Below are 16,914 nucleotides of genomic sequence, written 5' to 3'. Positions count from 1 at the left end.
GTATCACTAGGTGGCCATGGGTGCGTAAAATTTATATTGGAAAGCAATCCCCAATTTTTGAAAAAGTAAGTTATTCATATCATAAAAACTATTTTTCTGCGCAACATTTAATTTTATATCCGTTTTCAGCAGCCCCCCGAAAATCTTTAAATTCATCATTATAAAGGTTTTTGGGAAAGAATCTAGGCAATGACTATATATATATATATATATATATATATATATATATATATATATATATATATATATATATATACACACACATATATATATGTATATATTATTTTTAAAATATAAGATATATATATATATATATATATACGTTTTATTTTTTATTACCGTTTTATCTGTTCAGTTACATATGTTTCGGTTGCCGAACCATATTTACGACCCGTCAGACTTTACAGAAATGGCTATTATTATTTGGAAAAACGATTTTAAAAGAAATACGAGAGAGAGAGAGAGAGAGAGAGAGAGAGAAAGAGAGAGAGAGAGAGAGAGAGAGAAAATAGAGTCAAAAAGAAGGAGGGATAAGGGGAGGCGGAGATCGACAATAATGAAGTTTTGAAGTTTAAAATACATTAGATTTTTCTTCTTGGCCTTTTGGTCAAGATCAAAGTGTAGTATCTGTTCCGGCAGATGCTGCAGGCTATGACTAGCTATGACTAGCAAAGACCAGATGTGGGGGCAACCCCACATGCCTGACCATTAACCAGCTCCCATTTCCCACCTCTCGGGAGCTGGTCCCCTTTTTCCCTTCCCCCTCCCTTCACTCCTCACATTAAAAATCGGCCTTGTGCCTAATTTGCTCGGTGGGGGAGCAAATAAACACCATCTGTTCCCGCAGATACTGCAAACAAAGACCATATGTGGGGGCGACCCCACATATAAGACCTTGGTCAATGTAGGGGCAACCCTTCATACCAATTGTCACTATCCAGCTCCCTTACTCCCCGGGGAGTTGGTCCCCATTTCCCCTTAACTCCTCACATTAAAAATCGGCCTTGTGCCTAATTTGCTCGGTGGGGGAGCAAATAAATACCATCTGTTCTTCAGATGCCGCACTTCCATTTCTTGTTCTCTTTCGGTGGAGGAGAAATCCTTCACGACTGAGACAATTTTTATTTTTGTACCTTTTCTCCACGTTAAAAAACGACCCTGGTGTCTAACTCTGTCCCGTGGGGAGGCATAGTAAATAGGTACATTAGATTGTAGTGTGTTTGGGGGGTAGAAAATTAAGCTAGGCGTGGGTGAAGGTGTAGTGATATAGGGAGGGGGAGAAGGGGAGATAAAAGGGAGGGGGAGAAGTGGAGGAGGGGGAGGAATTTAAATTTTGGGTTTTAAGATTTGCCCGTATTTAGTAAAATTATTTAGCTATACACTAGAGTATATGGATTGATGGGAAGGAGAGAGAGAGAGAGAGAGCGAGAGAGAGAGAGAGAGAGAGAGAGAAAAAAGTTTTGTGAATGTGTCATCTGCGTTTGGCAAGGGTTTCATTTTAGATCGCTCGCAGTGGCCACTGCCAGTTCTGATGTACACCCGACAATGAATTGTTTTAGGCAGTTAAGAGTGCATATGCCAACACACGCTCACATACGCACACATACATAGTCATATAAACACGTACACGCATATATATATATATATATATATATATATATATATATATATATATGTATGTATGTATATATATACACAAATACACATGTATAAATAAAAGTATATCAACATATATTAACACTACCACATACGCACATACAAATATATACGGAAAGTACGCGAGAACATACATGCCAATAAATGCACACGCATGCACACAACCATATATACGTATACACAGACACGCGTATACATATACATATATATATATACACACACACACATATATAGATATATATACACACATACTCATATATATATGTGCACACACATACACATACTTACATATACACATGCACAGACTCCAGTAGGATATTGATGTATATACATACATACTTATATACACACACATGTACACATAATTCATACCCTTATATAATAACCTACATATCCATAAATATATACATACATATACAGACATACACATATATGTGTCTGTTTATACTAAGTAAATAAAGTAAAGTTAGGATAAAAAATCAAAAATAAAAGGGTGTAGTTAATAATGGGAATTTAGGTAGACGTATGATAAAATATGTTCCAATATATGTTACTGGTTTAATATTTGGGGGGGGGGGGTCTGTATGGGTTTGCTTTGCTGATCATGGGGGGATACGCTATATTGGCTTGTAAAAAAATAAAAAAAATATTATAATATAAAATAAAATACATTAAAATAAAATTTTAGATTTCTAAATAGAGAATAAAAGTAAAGATGAAAATAAAAATAGAAATAGAAATAAGATAAATATATATATATATATATTATTTTCAGAACATAAGTAATCGGTACCGGTGGTTTCAAACCTGATAATAGGGAATCGTTTTAGTCATTCTATTAATTTTTGTCTATCTATTAATAGATAAGATAGACAGATGAGATATATCGGCTGATATTGGGACCTAAAACTGTTCCCTATTATCAGGTTTAAAACCGACGGTACCGATCGCTTACTTTATCTGAACGTCTGAAAATAAAAATATAAATATTATGGTCTTATTTTGAAATTTGTTTCCTTATAAAAAGCACTCTTCTGTAATTCTTTTTTCATGATATATATATATATATATATATATATATATATATATATATATATATATATATATATATATATATATATATAGTGTTATAATGGAATAGTTCCAGGAGGAAATCCGGGTATGAGAGCTCAATGTGGTAAACAGAGCAATAGCATAAAAATATAACACGGAAATTACATAATTGTCGATGCAATAATTTATTTCAACCTTATGGTATTTTCAAGCATCTAAACTAGACAATTACATTTTTGATACTGAAATAAAGAAAAAAAAAGAAAAGAATCGGGTCTCGACCGTCAAAAAACCAGAGGGGGTGGTAATAGAAATCCACTTAATACATTTTATAGAGAGCTACCGGACAGCCGTTATAAGTATCATAATGTTCTTGCTGTTTTTTTTTAAAAATCCCTCCCACCCTCTCTATAAAATGTATTAAGTGGATTGCTACTACCACCCCCTCTGGTTTTTTGACGGTCGAGACCCGATTCTTTTTTTTTCTTTATTTCAGTATCAAAAATGTAATTGTCTAGTTTAGATGCTTAAAAATACCATAAGGTTGAAATAAATTATTGCATCGACAATTATGTAATTTCCGTGTTATATATATATATATATATATATATATATATATATATATATATATATATATATATATATATATATATATATATATATATATATACATATATATCTATATACATATATATATACATATATATATACATATATATAAATATATATATATATATATATATATATATATATATATATATTCGTTTTGTTGCAAAATGCTCACTTTTTTCTTTAATTTCTAAGAAAGTCTATTGTTGCTACTCACTGTCAATTTAAACGGCAACGCATATTAAGTAAATTAATAAATAAATAACGCAACGCATATTAAGTAATTAATAAATAAATAAACGAAATGCAGTTGTTAAAGTAGAAAAAAGATACAAAAAATGAAATAAAAACGAAATGAAACTTACAAAATTGTGTTCAAAACGAAGATAAGTTTGTTTCCATTATTCATCATCTGCGCCAGACGAGTAATAATAACTGACAACAATATTCCGATCGATGTTGTCATGGTTGTTTGTTTGAAAGGCGACTTTTTTTGTTATTGTTTTATTGTTGTTTCTAGGGTAAAAGTGAAACTACACACGAACGATGGCGGACAGGAAAGAAAGCATATCGGGTAACAGCAGAGATAGCCTATCAGTTGAAAAATTACGTCATCGTTGAAGTTCTAGCAAGCAAGATGTGTGGAGAACTTAGACTTGTCGATAATGAGCATTAATTTTTACAGAAAACTTCAAAATTGGATTAATTCCTTATATATATATATATATATATATATATATATATATATATATATATATATATATATAGATAGATAGATAATACCTTTATATATATATATATATATATATATATATATATATATATATATATATATATATACTAGCAAAAGTACCCGTCGTTGACTGGGTTCAAAAACAGCCTATAGAAAATGGACTCTGATTTATGAAAGTATGATAGGTTATGAAAAGGAAGGGTTGTAAATTTGGGTTGAGTTTGGGGGTATCAAAACCAAAGCAAAGTATAATGAAAGTAAAAATAAAATAGATAAACCCAGTAATTTATTATACCATACCTGTTCATACTGAAACACTTATCACAATATTCTGTGGATCTATATTAAAAAACTTTGTTAAATTTTGTGATATATTTCCATTCTATGGAGGTCAGGTGCGAACGAAGACCCCATAATTTTATTATACCATATTTCTTCAAACTGAAACATATTTATCAAAGTATACTTACGCAGATAGATATGAAAAGTCTTTATTAAAGTTTGTGCCTATTTCCATTCTATGGAGGCCGGGCGCGAACGCAGACCCCACAATTTTATTATACCATCCCCATTTACGATAAAACATACTTATCAAAGTATTATTATGTACATCTATATCAAAAACACTTGTAAACGTTTTTTTTTATTTTTAAATTCTTTATTTCCATATTTTTTTGGACCAGGCGTGAACGCAGACCCCACACTTTTAATGAACCGCCCTTCTGCCAAATCAAACATACCCATTCCTGTGTCTCGATAATCTTCTATCATTATATGTAATCAGTTTTTTGAAATAGTCAACTATATAGGAGCCTCTTCGTGACCACACACACACACACACACACACACACAAACACACACACACACACACACACACACACACACACACACAAACACACACACACACACAAACACACACACACACACAAAGACATTCAGCTTTATATTATAGATATATATTTTCTTACACACACACACACATATATATATATATATGTAATTCCTTATATATGTATATAAAAATTCCTTGTATGTATATATCATTCCTTATATATATGTATATATATATATATATAAATTCATTATATATATATAATTCCTTATATATATATAATTCATTATATATAATTCCTTATCTCTCTCTCTCTCTCTCTCTCTCTCTCTCTCTCTCTCTATATATATATATATATATATATATATATATATATATATATATATATATATATATATATATACCTACTTCCGGTTAAGCCGTGGGACACGTAACCAGATTACAAAAAATATGGTGACCAAAAACATATTTCCATGAAAGAGCGTAAAAAAAATGCCAAATTTGACCTTAAAATGGCCAATCTCTCAAACCTTAGAAAAGTCAACTTTTAAAAGCAACACGACGGCCTCGAATGTCATATATTTAGTCTTATAAAAATGATGAAAAAATACTGAAAATGAAATTTTTTCTGGTTTTATTTCAGCCTTTGGGTCTAATAATGCGTTTTTATAAAAATAAATAGTTTTTATAAGTTTTTGTCTGTTAAAGAATTTGCGCCGCTAAACTACACATTTACCGAAAATATTTTAGGACATAAACAACTGATACAAGTAATTCAAAAAGTAGCATTTATTGCCTTAGGTAGCAATTATTTCTCAACTATTTGTTTCTTTCACCAGTTTTTTTTTTTTTTCGTTTAACTATTGTTAAAAATCGCTATAAAATCGACTGTCCGAAGTACTTTTTATTGAGAAGGACGCGTTCCATTGTCTATGGTTTAAAACAAGATCCCCCCCCTTAATAAGTCATTTAATTTACTTGGTAAAATCGTAAAAAGTTAACAGGTGGAAATTGTAAAAAAACAACAACAAAGAAAACAAAAACAAACAAATAGCAAAAACAAAAGACTCATACCAAATGTTATAATTTAAATTACCTTTGGTTCCTTAGCTATAATAAATATCGTAGTTATCCCCCTTGACTGGAAGTAGCTGTTCCGCCATATTAACTCGATTATATTCAGATCACGTGTATTAATTTCAAGTTGATAAAACATTTATCAAAGGCGTTTCTGTTTTCTCTTACTCTGTTTCTTCTTTACATATCATTCTAATTTTATCAACTTAAAATAAAAGAAAAACAACGAAATGGACAGACTACTACGCACTGACAGATTTGACGCGGAACCCATTACTCCGAATTCATAGAAAGTGTACAAACACTGGAAACTAACCCTAAAAAAAACTATATAGGTACCACAAACAATGGCGAAATTAAAAATAACCCCCAAAATTTAGTCGCCTTAATCAACTCTATTTCAACGGAGATCTATGAAATAATACGCGATGCTACGGACTATAATAGCGCGATAAAAGCTCCAGACACTGCCTACATTAAACCGGCAAATGTTATGAATAATAGACACTGATTACTTACGAACAAACAGCAATCGGCACAAACTATCGACGCATTTATGCAACAATTAGAAGTACTTGCAAAATCGTGTGAATTCCAAGCCGTAACCACAGAAGAGAACAAGAAAATATGTTCGAAACGCTTTTATTAGTGGCATCTCCTCATCTATTCATGAATGCTTGCTTGAAAAACCGCCCCTAATACCACGTGACATATACAATCGACATATCTCTAGAAGAGGCGGAGAAACATTCGGTAAGTTACGAAAACAACCTTAACGTAGCCGCTACTGTAATGCCGCCAGAAGACGCCTACTTAGCTACTATAAAGGGAAATACTCATCTAAAAGGAATTTGTTTATTCTGTGGGAATTCTTGGTATTCGTGAGCGCTATGTCCAACGTGTAATGCCGCGTGTAGGAAATGTAAAAAGAACGGTCATTGGGCTAAGGTATGTACATCTTCCTCTTCTACTGCTCCTGTATTATACGACCCAGACTCACTCCAAACTAATCTCGCCTGACTAGGAACCGAAGCAAAAGATGTTTTGCTACTAAATTTAAAATAAATGGACATATTTTTAACGCTATGGTAGGTTCTGGTAGTATGAGGACGTTTATCAACAAAAATACCGCAAAAAAAAAAACAATAACTAAAAAACTGAAGCTCTTCATTATGCCTAAACAAAAGATCCTAGCATTGGCAGACACTAAACAACACACCAAAATTATTGGTGAAACAATTGTTGACATTTGTCTAAATGATAAGAACTACCCTGGCATGACAGTGGAGGTAATCAAGAATCGTTTTATCGACATGATTATCGGGAAAGACATTCTAAAAATTTACAAAAGAGTGACCCTGAAATTTGACAGTCCTGACGATGAATTCGTCATTGAAACTGTTAACAAGAACTCTTTCCCTTCCATAAACATTCCTCCTCCTCCTCCTCCTCCTCCTCCTCCTCTCTTTTCCCATCTCTCTCGACATACAACTATTGCAACCAAATCTCGTTGCCCCACCATTGCTGACAACAAATTCAGAGGAAACTGCCAGGATGTCGAGAGAAGGCATAATAGAGCCCTCTATATCTCCTTGGCGAGCTCAAGTTCTAGTGACCTCCAACGAAAATACAGTGATACCATGAATAGATTTACAGAACTTGATGCCTATGCCATGCCAAGAAAATGATTGACGATGTAGCATGGTATATCTTCACAACACTCGACCTGAAATCTGCACACCACCAAATACCGATAAGTCACACTGCCTTCAAAGTAAATGGAAAATTGTACCAGTTTACTCGTCTTTGTGTACCAGTTTTTGGCGTCACTAATGGAGTAAGTGCATTGCAAAGATGTGCCGATAACATCATAAATAAGGAGAATTTAAAAGACAACTTCCTGTAAGTAGATAACGTCAAAATATGCGGAAAAGATCAAATAGAGCACGACTACAATCTCCAAAGATTTTATGATGAAGCGAAAAGATACATCACGCTGAATCAAAGTAAGAACGTCATTTCAGCTTCCTCAATCATTTTACTTGGTTACACAATCCAAAACAATCAAATTGCTCCTGACTACCAAGGACTAAAACCACTCCTTGAATGCCACCATCTCTAAATCTCGCGTCTCAAAAACGAGTAGTCGGAATGTTCTCATATTATAGTAAGTTCATTCAAAACTTCACTGATAAAATACTGCTACGCAACCACAACAAAGACTTTCCACTGCCTTCATCTGCTTTAAACTCTTTTCAAATGTTGGAGAATGATCTAAGAAAATGCTATACTAATAACATTTAACCCGGATAAGGAATTTGAATTAGAAACAGATTCAAGTAATTACTGCATAGCTTCTACACTAAACCAACAAGGTCGACCTGTTGCATTCTTTTCACGGACGCTAAACCAGAACGAAAGTAAACATCCTGGTGATGAAAAGGAAGCTGCTGCTATTGTCGAAGCTCTCTGAAAGTGGCGACACTTTCTAGTCGGAAGACACTTCAAAGTCACTACGAACCCAAAGAGCATTGGTTTCATGTTTGACAACAGTAGGAAATCCAAAATCAAAAAATGATAAAATATGTCGTTGGCGGATTGAACTGTCAAATTCAAATTCAGTATCGTCTATCATCCGGGAACGGAAAATGGAGATGCTCTAACTGATACTCTACAAGACCTTTGCGATTTGCATGTTAGACTATACTATCCCGGTGTTACATGGCTCAACCACTTCATCAGAACAAGGAACCTACCATACTCTTTGGAACAAGTTAAAAACATAACCGACTCTTGCTCCTCCTGCCAGTATCTGAAGGAACACTCGTATAGGCTATACTACCTTTTCATCGATTAAACATTGACTTCAAAGCCTCCCTATCTACTTCCTCGCGTTGTAACAAATACTTACTCACCATAATTTATGAGTATTCTCGCTTTTCTTTTGTTTTCCCTGCAAAGACAAGGCAAGCGAAACCATTATCTGATGTCTAAATCAACTATTTTCAATTTTTGGTATGCCTGATATGACGTATACTGACAGGCCTGCCGACTTCTTTGTGGTGAAATTAGAGACTAATTACATGGGGAAGGTATTGCTACCCTGAAAACTAGTAGATATTACTCCGAAGGTAATGGGCAGGCTGAGAAACTCACTGGAACTTTATGGAAGGCCATCCAAACAACCTTCCCCTCTAGCAATCTGAAGCTGCCCTATTGGGAAGACATACTACCTGAAGCTCTTCACTCAATTAGATCGCTACTCTGCACTGCCACTAATATGACTACTCATGACAGAGTACTCAAATATAGCTGTAAATCCTCCTTTGGTACTTTGATTCCGTCTAGAGCAAAACCGGATAATATATGTCAGAAATCATGCTAAGACTAGTAAACTTGACCATCCTGTAATTCCTGCTACTCTATTAGACGTCAACCCTTACGATGCTCATCTGCGACTATCTTCTTCTTTTTTTTACTGATAACATTTAATGAATAAGCTGCTCTCCCTTAACAATAACAAGTGTCTCCTACCACTTATATCCATGGCAAATAACATCCTACCTGAGAATTCTTCCTTCAAACTCCCCAGCTTTACATTCACAGGAAATATGAACTGGAACAAATGTATTAAGGACATTGCGAAGGCTGCTGCAAGGAAGGTGGGCTCTCTCTACCATGCTAGAACACTACTCACACCTGAGAGTATCCTATATCTCTACAAAGCCATCATTCGCCCATGCATGGAGTATTGTTACCACCTCTAGACTGGTGCATCTATCATTAGTCTCCTCCTCTTGGACAGAGTCCAAAAAAAGGGTCTCCAATCTAATAGGTCCCACTTTGTCCCACTAGGCTCCAACCCCTGTCTTATCGCCACAATGTTGCATCCCTGTGCTAGTTTTACAAGTATTTCAATGGAATGTGCTCTGAACTCATTGTACTTGTACCCCCTCGATGTACATATCCCCGGTCAACCTACTTAGCAGACACCCCTTCACTGTTGAGGTCCCTAAAGCTTTCTACTGTATTAGTTTCTTCTCTAGAACAACTAGACTTTGGAATTCCCTTCCTCCTACCTGCTTCCCTCACTGTACTGATATGCAGAAGTTCAAATGTAATGTGAACCAACATCTTAATCTTTCTTAGGCATGGTCTCAATTAATAGCCCTTTACGTCCAAATGGCAATGTGCTTTGTTTGGGGAGAAGATGGTTAAACAAACAAACAAGTAAAGCATACAGGCCCCTATGAGTGCATAGCGAACGAGGCTTTAAAAACATAACTAAGATCAGCATGCGCCTCAAAAGTCCCCAGGGGACGTCAAATCCTGGTTAAAATGAACAAACGGTGCAGTTTTAGGCCTTAACATATGCAAATCTGAGTTTTAGCCCCCAAAGTCCTCAAGGCTTTGACATTTAAATTTGAGTTCAGCACAATGCAAAACTTCTAAATAGACATACACAGAAAATTTTGGACAAATATGGTAAAATAGTCCCAAAAATAGAGTGTTTTTATTAATCCTAAAAGAGCCCCTGGTGCACACCCAAGAGTTATCACGAAGTATAGACAAACAAAATTATATAGAAATCAGGTAGTTAAAACGTTTCAGAAAGTTTTATAAAAATCCAAGGCATCAATTTTTTTTTAATAAGCACAAAAGTGTCGATTTTAGCTATTTTAACCCCAAAGGCACCCCCTTTTGTTGGGGACCAAAAAACGATATTAATTAAGTTCTGAACATCAAAACAAATTTCCATCATTTCAAGAAATCATAATAAGGTTTTAAATACAACAAAATTCAGTTCCTACTCATTTCATTTCTTTTTTCATGGAATATTTTTTTACAAAAAATACTTTCAAGTATTTGAAAGTTAATATCCACCGCTAAACCGTAAAAGTTTTATGAAAAATATAACTACGAATCACATTAATTGACTTGTTACACGCTTAGAAGGAGCGGTTACCATAAAAAGAAATATGTGGGATGTTTACTTAATAATGAATGGATTTTAATAAAGAAATAATCGCCATTTTGTTATGAATAAATGAAATATTATTTTCTAACAAAAAAACAAACAAACAAATTTACATTTGTTGTAACAATTATTTCAATTACTTTTTGAACATATAAAATTGTGAACTGAATTACTATTCCAATCTTCAAAATGTTTCAGCTGGTGCAACCTCCAACTTTCTCAAGAAATGTATTTCCGAACTTGGGAAAATTTTATATATCAATTATGGAACATATGTGGAATTTTGAAATTAATAAAGTATTATATTTTTTTCTTATTATCTTTGTTTAGTAAGTTTTAAACATATAAAATTGGTACTGTGAACTGAATAGCAACCACTGTTATTATCCAATAATAAAAATGATACAATCGGAAACATAAAAAAAATGGTGATTGCTTTTTGCGAGCTGATATTAACCAATAATAAAAAATCAACATACCCACAAAGATGTGTGTGTGATCTGTGTGTAGGGCGTGTATGTGTGGTATGTGTGTATGGTGTGTGTATTTGTGTGTGTATATGTGTGTGGTATGCGTGTTGTGTGTGGGTGATGTGTATATAGTGTGTTTGGTGTGTGTTATGCGGTATGTATGTGGTGTGTGTGTTTGTGGTGTGTTTGTACATATGTGTTGTGTGTATGCTGTGTGTATAGTGTTATTGTGTGTGTGCTGTGACTGCGGTGTGTATGATATTTGTGTGCGTGTATTTGTGTGTGTCTGTGTGTGTGGTGTGAGAGTGTACGTGTGGTATGTAGGTTTGGTGTGTGTATGGGTGTAATGTGGTTGATATGTTTGGTGTTTTGAGTGTGGTGTGTTGTGCGTGTGATGTGTGTGTAGTGTGGTTTTTGTGTCTTGAGTGTCTGTGGTGAGCGTATGTATGTGTGTTGGTGTTTTCAGTGTTATGTAATGTTTGTGTGATGTGTGATGTGTGTGGTGTGTGTAGTGTGTGTCGTGTACGTAGCGTGTGTAGTGTATGTGGTGTGTGTGATGTGTGTAGCGTGTTGGTTGTGTGATGTGTGTTGTGTTTGTGGTGTGGTATGTGCTGTGTTTGTGTAGTGTGTGTGTGTGTTAATGTGTGTGTGGTGTGTATAATGTGTGTGTGCGATAAGTGTGTTTGTATGTGTGGTGGGTAAATGAAAATCCCATAAAAAAGAAGGAATATGAAAGACCCACGTATATATATATATATATATATATATATATATATATATATATATATATATATATATATATTGACAATGATGGTGACTAATAGTGGCGGCTCGTAGCTAATATTTGTGGGGTGGGGCGTTGCTGGTATAGAAAAGTTTTACCTAGTTTTTCTTAATATTATGTAAAAGAAAAACAAACATATCAAGTAAATACATAATTTACGCATAAAGAGAGAAAATATATAAACTTAATAGAATTAAATGTCTTTTTTATTTGAAACATTTAGAAATGAACTCAATTCTTCATGTGTTAATTTGTGAGAAAAAAATCAATAATTTTCTCCTTGACCTCTGACCCCTGAAGAATCTTTTTTTCGGCTGAAAGCACTGCTCTGATTGTTATCAGTGAGTAATCCTTAATGGGTATTTGATACTTCTTTATGTAATAACTAGCCTGGGTGCCCGGTGTGTTGAGCAAAAAAAAGTGGTAGTGGGCAGGCATGCTCGAACCTGTGACGCGAAGGCGGAAAAGAAAGCAAAAGAAAGTCTTACGTCTTACCACTAGTCCATGACTCGACCGGAAGTTTGGAATGTTAAAATTAGGCAATATCAATCCAACCGATACGAAGACTTGCAAAAATGTCTCGCGAAAAATCGACAGCTCCTTGCAGAAAACTATCCAGTTGAGGGTAAACGAATTAATGTTTTTGGCCAAATTTTCGATATTTGTCGCCCGAGACATCGAGCTTCAAAATGATACTGATCTCGTGAAAACCTGTCGCCTTTGTTGAAAGTCTTAGGAATACATACATACATGCATACATACATACATACATACATACATACATACATACATGCATACATACATACATGAATACATACATGCATGCATACATACATGCATGCATACATACATATATTTAAACAGACAGGTGATATTTATAGATAATAAAAAAATCTTCTAAAAAATCAGAAATTCAAAATTATTAATGAATATCATAAAAATATTTTGTCCTTTGAATGAAAGGAGATGTACAGTGACCTAAAACGTTAAATTCACGCAACAACTGAAATGAATATGAAAACAAGTAAAGCAATCAGTCACAACAATAATAACGTCATCGTCTGAAAAAATATCATAATTCCTCTGACAAGTATATGCGCTCTAATGCTTGTATTCATGTGTACATTTAATTGTGCTTATGCATAGGTATACATACATTTGCACGGGAGTTTGAGCGCAATTTTTTCTTTCTTTTTTCTTTCTATTAATTGCACAATGACAGACGGCCGCTTTTTTCCTCTAATTCCCCCTTGTTCTTTCTTCAACTCATACAATCCACTAAAACTCTCAATAAAACTCTCCAATCTTCCAGATACATTCTTTCTCGCAATAAGCGTACAGCCCTCAGAGTCTTTTTAGAAAACCCTTTGTTTTAAATACTTTTGCTTCACCTCGTTTATTCTGCCCATAATCCTACCAAACCGTATCCACTGACTTATTCCACCTCGCCTCTCCCCCACTTCCCTACTTACTAGTTTTACAACGATAAGTTGTCATGACAACCACATCATCATCCTCCCTTACTCCACAGCTTTGAACTGCCTTGACGTGGGCCAATACTCTCTCTCTCATTCCTGAATGAACTCAATCCACTTGCATGCTAATTTCTCTATTTATTCTTCAAATCGCTTTCTTTTTGGTTAATCTCACAAACTGGACTTCTTCTGTGCCTATCCACACAAATATTTATTTTTTGGACTATTTATAAACTCCAACAACATGTACACGGACTACTATAAACATGGATATTTTACTTCTACCGCTTTCTTGGATTCACCGAATTTTAGATTCAACAACCATGTAAAAACTCTTTCACGTGAAACTATTTTTCGTTTTTACCCCCATTCCATCTGTTTAATTATTCTATATTTAATTTTCAGGCTAGTATGATCATGTTTATAGTTTATTTAAATACTTTACTGGCAACATTTCTGGCAACATTTCTTTATGCATTTTTCTAACTCCTCCTCTCAGATGAGAAGGAAAGTATTTCTTCGAAACTCCGCAGATTAACGACTTTCACCTCTATTTGTGTTTCCTTCCCGAATCATAAATGTGTTTTTAATTTTTGCTGAAGTGTTTCGCAATATACCTTATTAAACCTATATATATATATATATATATATATATATATATATATATATAAAAAACTACTTCATTTACTCACACTTATTAATATACGAAAGTATACATTTATGCGTAAACTTAAAGTATTTACTTCAAAAGTGCTCAATACATAGGTAGAGCTAGTCAGTAAGTTATAAAATATATATGGCGATTAAGCTACACAGAATATTCCGCGTTTCATCGTTAGCTTAATCGTCATATATATTTTATAACTTACTATATATATATATATATATATATATATATATATATATATATATATATATATATATATATATAGTAAGTATAAATAAAAAGTGTAAATCAGAAAATTACATGTACAAATTTTTTTTTTCGATAAAAAATGGGCGGAGAAATATTCTTATTCCGCGGAGTTTCAAATAATATCTTCTCGTCAGAGGATAGAAACTGGTTAGCAGATTATATATATATATATATATATATATATATATATATATATATATATATATATATATATATATATATATATATATGGCACGGAGTTAGAATCTGCTGGTGTTAGCACTTTTTAAACTGCATTTTATGATGGTGCTCATAAAATGTATAATTATGATTGTAAAATAATGTTTACATATAGTGCTTGTGTAACATAATTTTTTTAGAAGTAATATTCATATACAATTTGTCAGGGGATATGAACAAGAAAGAAGAGGAAAAGAAAACAGAAAAATTTCGAACTGGACTGGTTGATTCCAAGTTGTGATATTGTCTTTTGAACTATGTTTCACTGCCATTTATTATTGAACGTATTCTGCCGAAAAATAAATTTGTATATGTAATTTCCTGATTTACAGTTTTTACTTATACTTATGATATTAAGCTCTCCTCCTCACCGTTGTATCGAAGTTTGTTGTTTTACTTGGTTGGGATAATCTAAACATTAATACGTTTATTGGACTGAAGCTTCCTTTTACATTTATCTATTTTTGTATTTGCTCCGTTTCTCCTTTTCTTTCATACCGTGGTCACCTGGGTAAGCAAAATCTACGATTTAACAGGATTTTTCTTTTTTGTTAATTATTACGACATCAAATCTTCTTGCTTGGATGGCTTTGTCCGTCTGTATGTCCTTGTCCCATAGGATTTTGTGGTTCTCGTTTTCGAGTACTGTTGCGGATTTATGCTTGTACCATTTGTTTGTACGCTCAAAATGCAGTTGTTTGAACAATTCCCAGTGCACCGCCCCCCCCCACTTGGTCGTGCCTTTTTTGTATTCCTTTTGGGCCAGTTTGCTGCATTCACTTACTATATGGTGTATCATTTCGTCTCTTTGTCCACAGAGTCTGCATTTGCTGTTTTCTTGTGTTTTATCCATTTTCGATTTAATATGATTGTTTTTTATCGAGTTATCTTGTGCTGCAGTTATTAGAGATTCAGTTTCTAGGTTTACATGTCCTTTTCGCATTCATGTCCAGGTGTTTTCGTTATTCTCATCTTTTGTCATTCTCATGAATCTTCCCAGGTTTTTTTTCCTCATTTTGTCATTTGTCTCTCTGTTTTCTGTTTTCTGTTTTGTTATTTTTTCAGTGTCTCTTGCTGCCATTATTATTATTATTATTATTATTATTATTATTATTATTATTATTATTATTATTATTATTATCATTATTATTATTATTATTATTATTATTATTATTATTATTGAATCTTAATTTCATTCTCTCTCGTACCAGTCATCAAAGGTAATCATTGATGCAGTGTCGAATGCAGACTTTCTATAACACACTATTCTGTAAGTCGTTATAGACACTCTTATGTTGTTTTTCCTTAATATCAGCCCGCACAAGACGTCAAAAGACATAAACTTACTTTATAGAAACCCAACGATTTTAAAAACGAATTTGTAGATTTCTACTTCAACCGCAACAACCACATCTAAAATTAAAGGCAGTTCTCGCTGGAAAATTATACTAAATATCGAAAATTCAAAATTACTTATAAATATGACATAAATAATAATTAAAAAAACGAGAAATATTTCGACCTGGAAATGAAGGGGTATAAAGTTATTTCAGTGGCTTAAAATATCTCTATTTTTAAATAAAATAAATACTTTATATTAAGATTACTTTGAAATTGAAGGAGAATATCTACAGAGACGATGGCTGAGAACGTGGCCTCTTAGAACCGAATAAAACCGTCCCCCAAATCGGCTCCTTGGCAAGCTATACTACAGTTCTGAGGTCTGTAGCGGTACTCGGGCCTGATTAGATCCTTTTCCCACCACAAATAAATAAATAATTAAAAAAAATCCAATATGTGAAATAAACTTTGTTTATTTATACAAAAATAACAAGTAAAAACGAATCATTTTTCAGTGTTCAAAAAGTGTCTTGGTAGACAGTTCTTATCATTGTGGAAGTTATTTAGACTGTTTGTTGGGTTGACAGAAAAAATGCAGAGAATGTCCTTTGTTTTCTTAGTGAGTAAACACGCTTACCTTTTCTGTGTGATATGAGAAAGAAAGACGAAAGTAAATGCCTTTGTACGAGGCTGAATACCTGTATTATTGTGTGCGTGTGTGTGTGGTCATGCCGGCGAGAACAAGTAGCAACGACGACGTTGGTAAGAGAA

At 33.6% G+C, this 16,914-nt stretch overlaps 2 protein-coding genes across 9 annotated transcripts in view; one reads left to right on the top strand and one right to left on the bottom strand.

Moving 5' to 3' along the window:
- The window catches only part of LOC145248985 (uncharacterized), a 134,679-nt gene extending 130,809 nt beyond the window's left edge, over nt 1-3,870 (bottom strand). For 2 of the 4 annotated variants that reach the window (XM_080110820.1, XM_080110822.1), the window contains exon 1: nt 3,684-3,870. The gene's annotated coding sequence lies outside the window, so the exon portion shown is untranslated. The remainder of the gene's footprint in view (nt 1-3,683) is intronic. The other 2 variants (XM_080110823.1, XM_080110824.1) reach the window with 1 other exon arrangement.
- Nucleotides 1-16,914, top strand: part of LOC145248983 (uncharacterized) — a 309,978-nt gene that overhangs the window by 199,864 nt on the left and 93,200 nt on the right. The window lies entirely within an intron of this gene.

This window comes from Euprymna scolopes, chromosome 27, assembly GCF_053919585.1.
Source record: "Euprymna scolopes isolate OS-2025 chromosome 27, ASM5391958v1, whole genome shotgun sequence".
Taxonomy (NCBI): domain Eukaryota; kingdom Metazoa; phylum Mollusca; class Cephalopoda; order Sepiida; family Sepiolidae; genus Euprymna; species Euprymna scolopes.
This window is presented reverse-complemented; position numbering and strand designations above follow the sequence as displayed.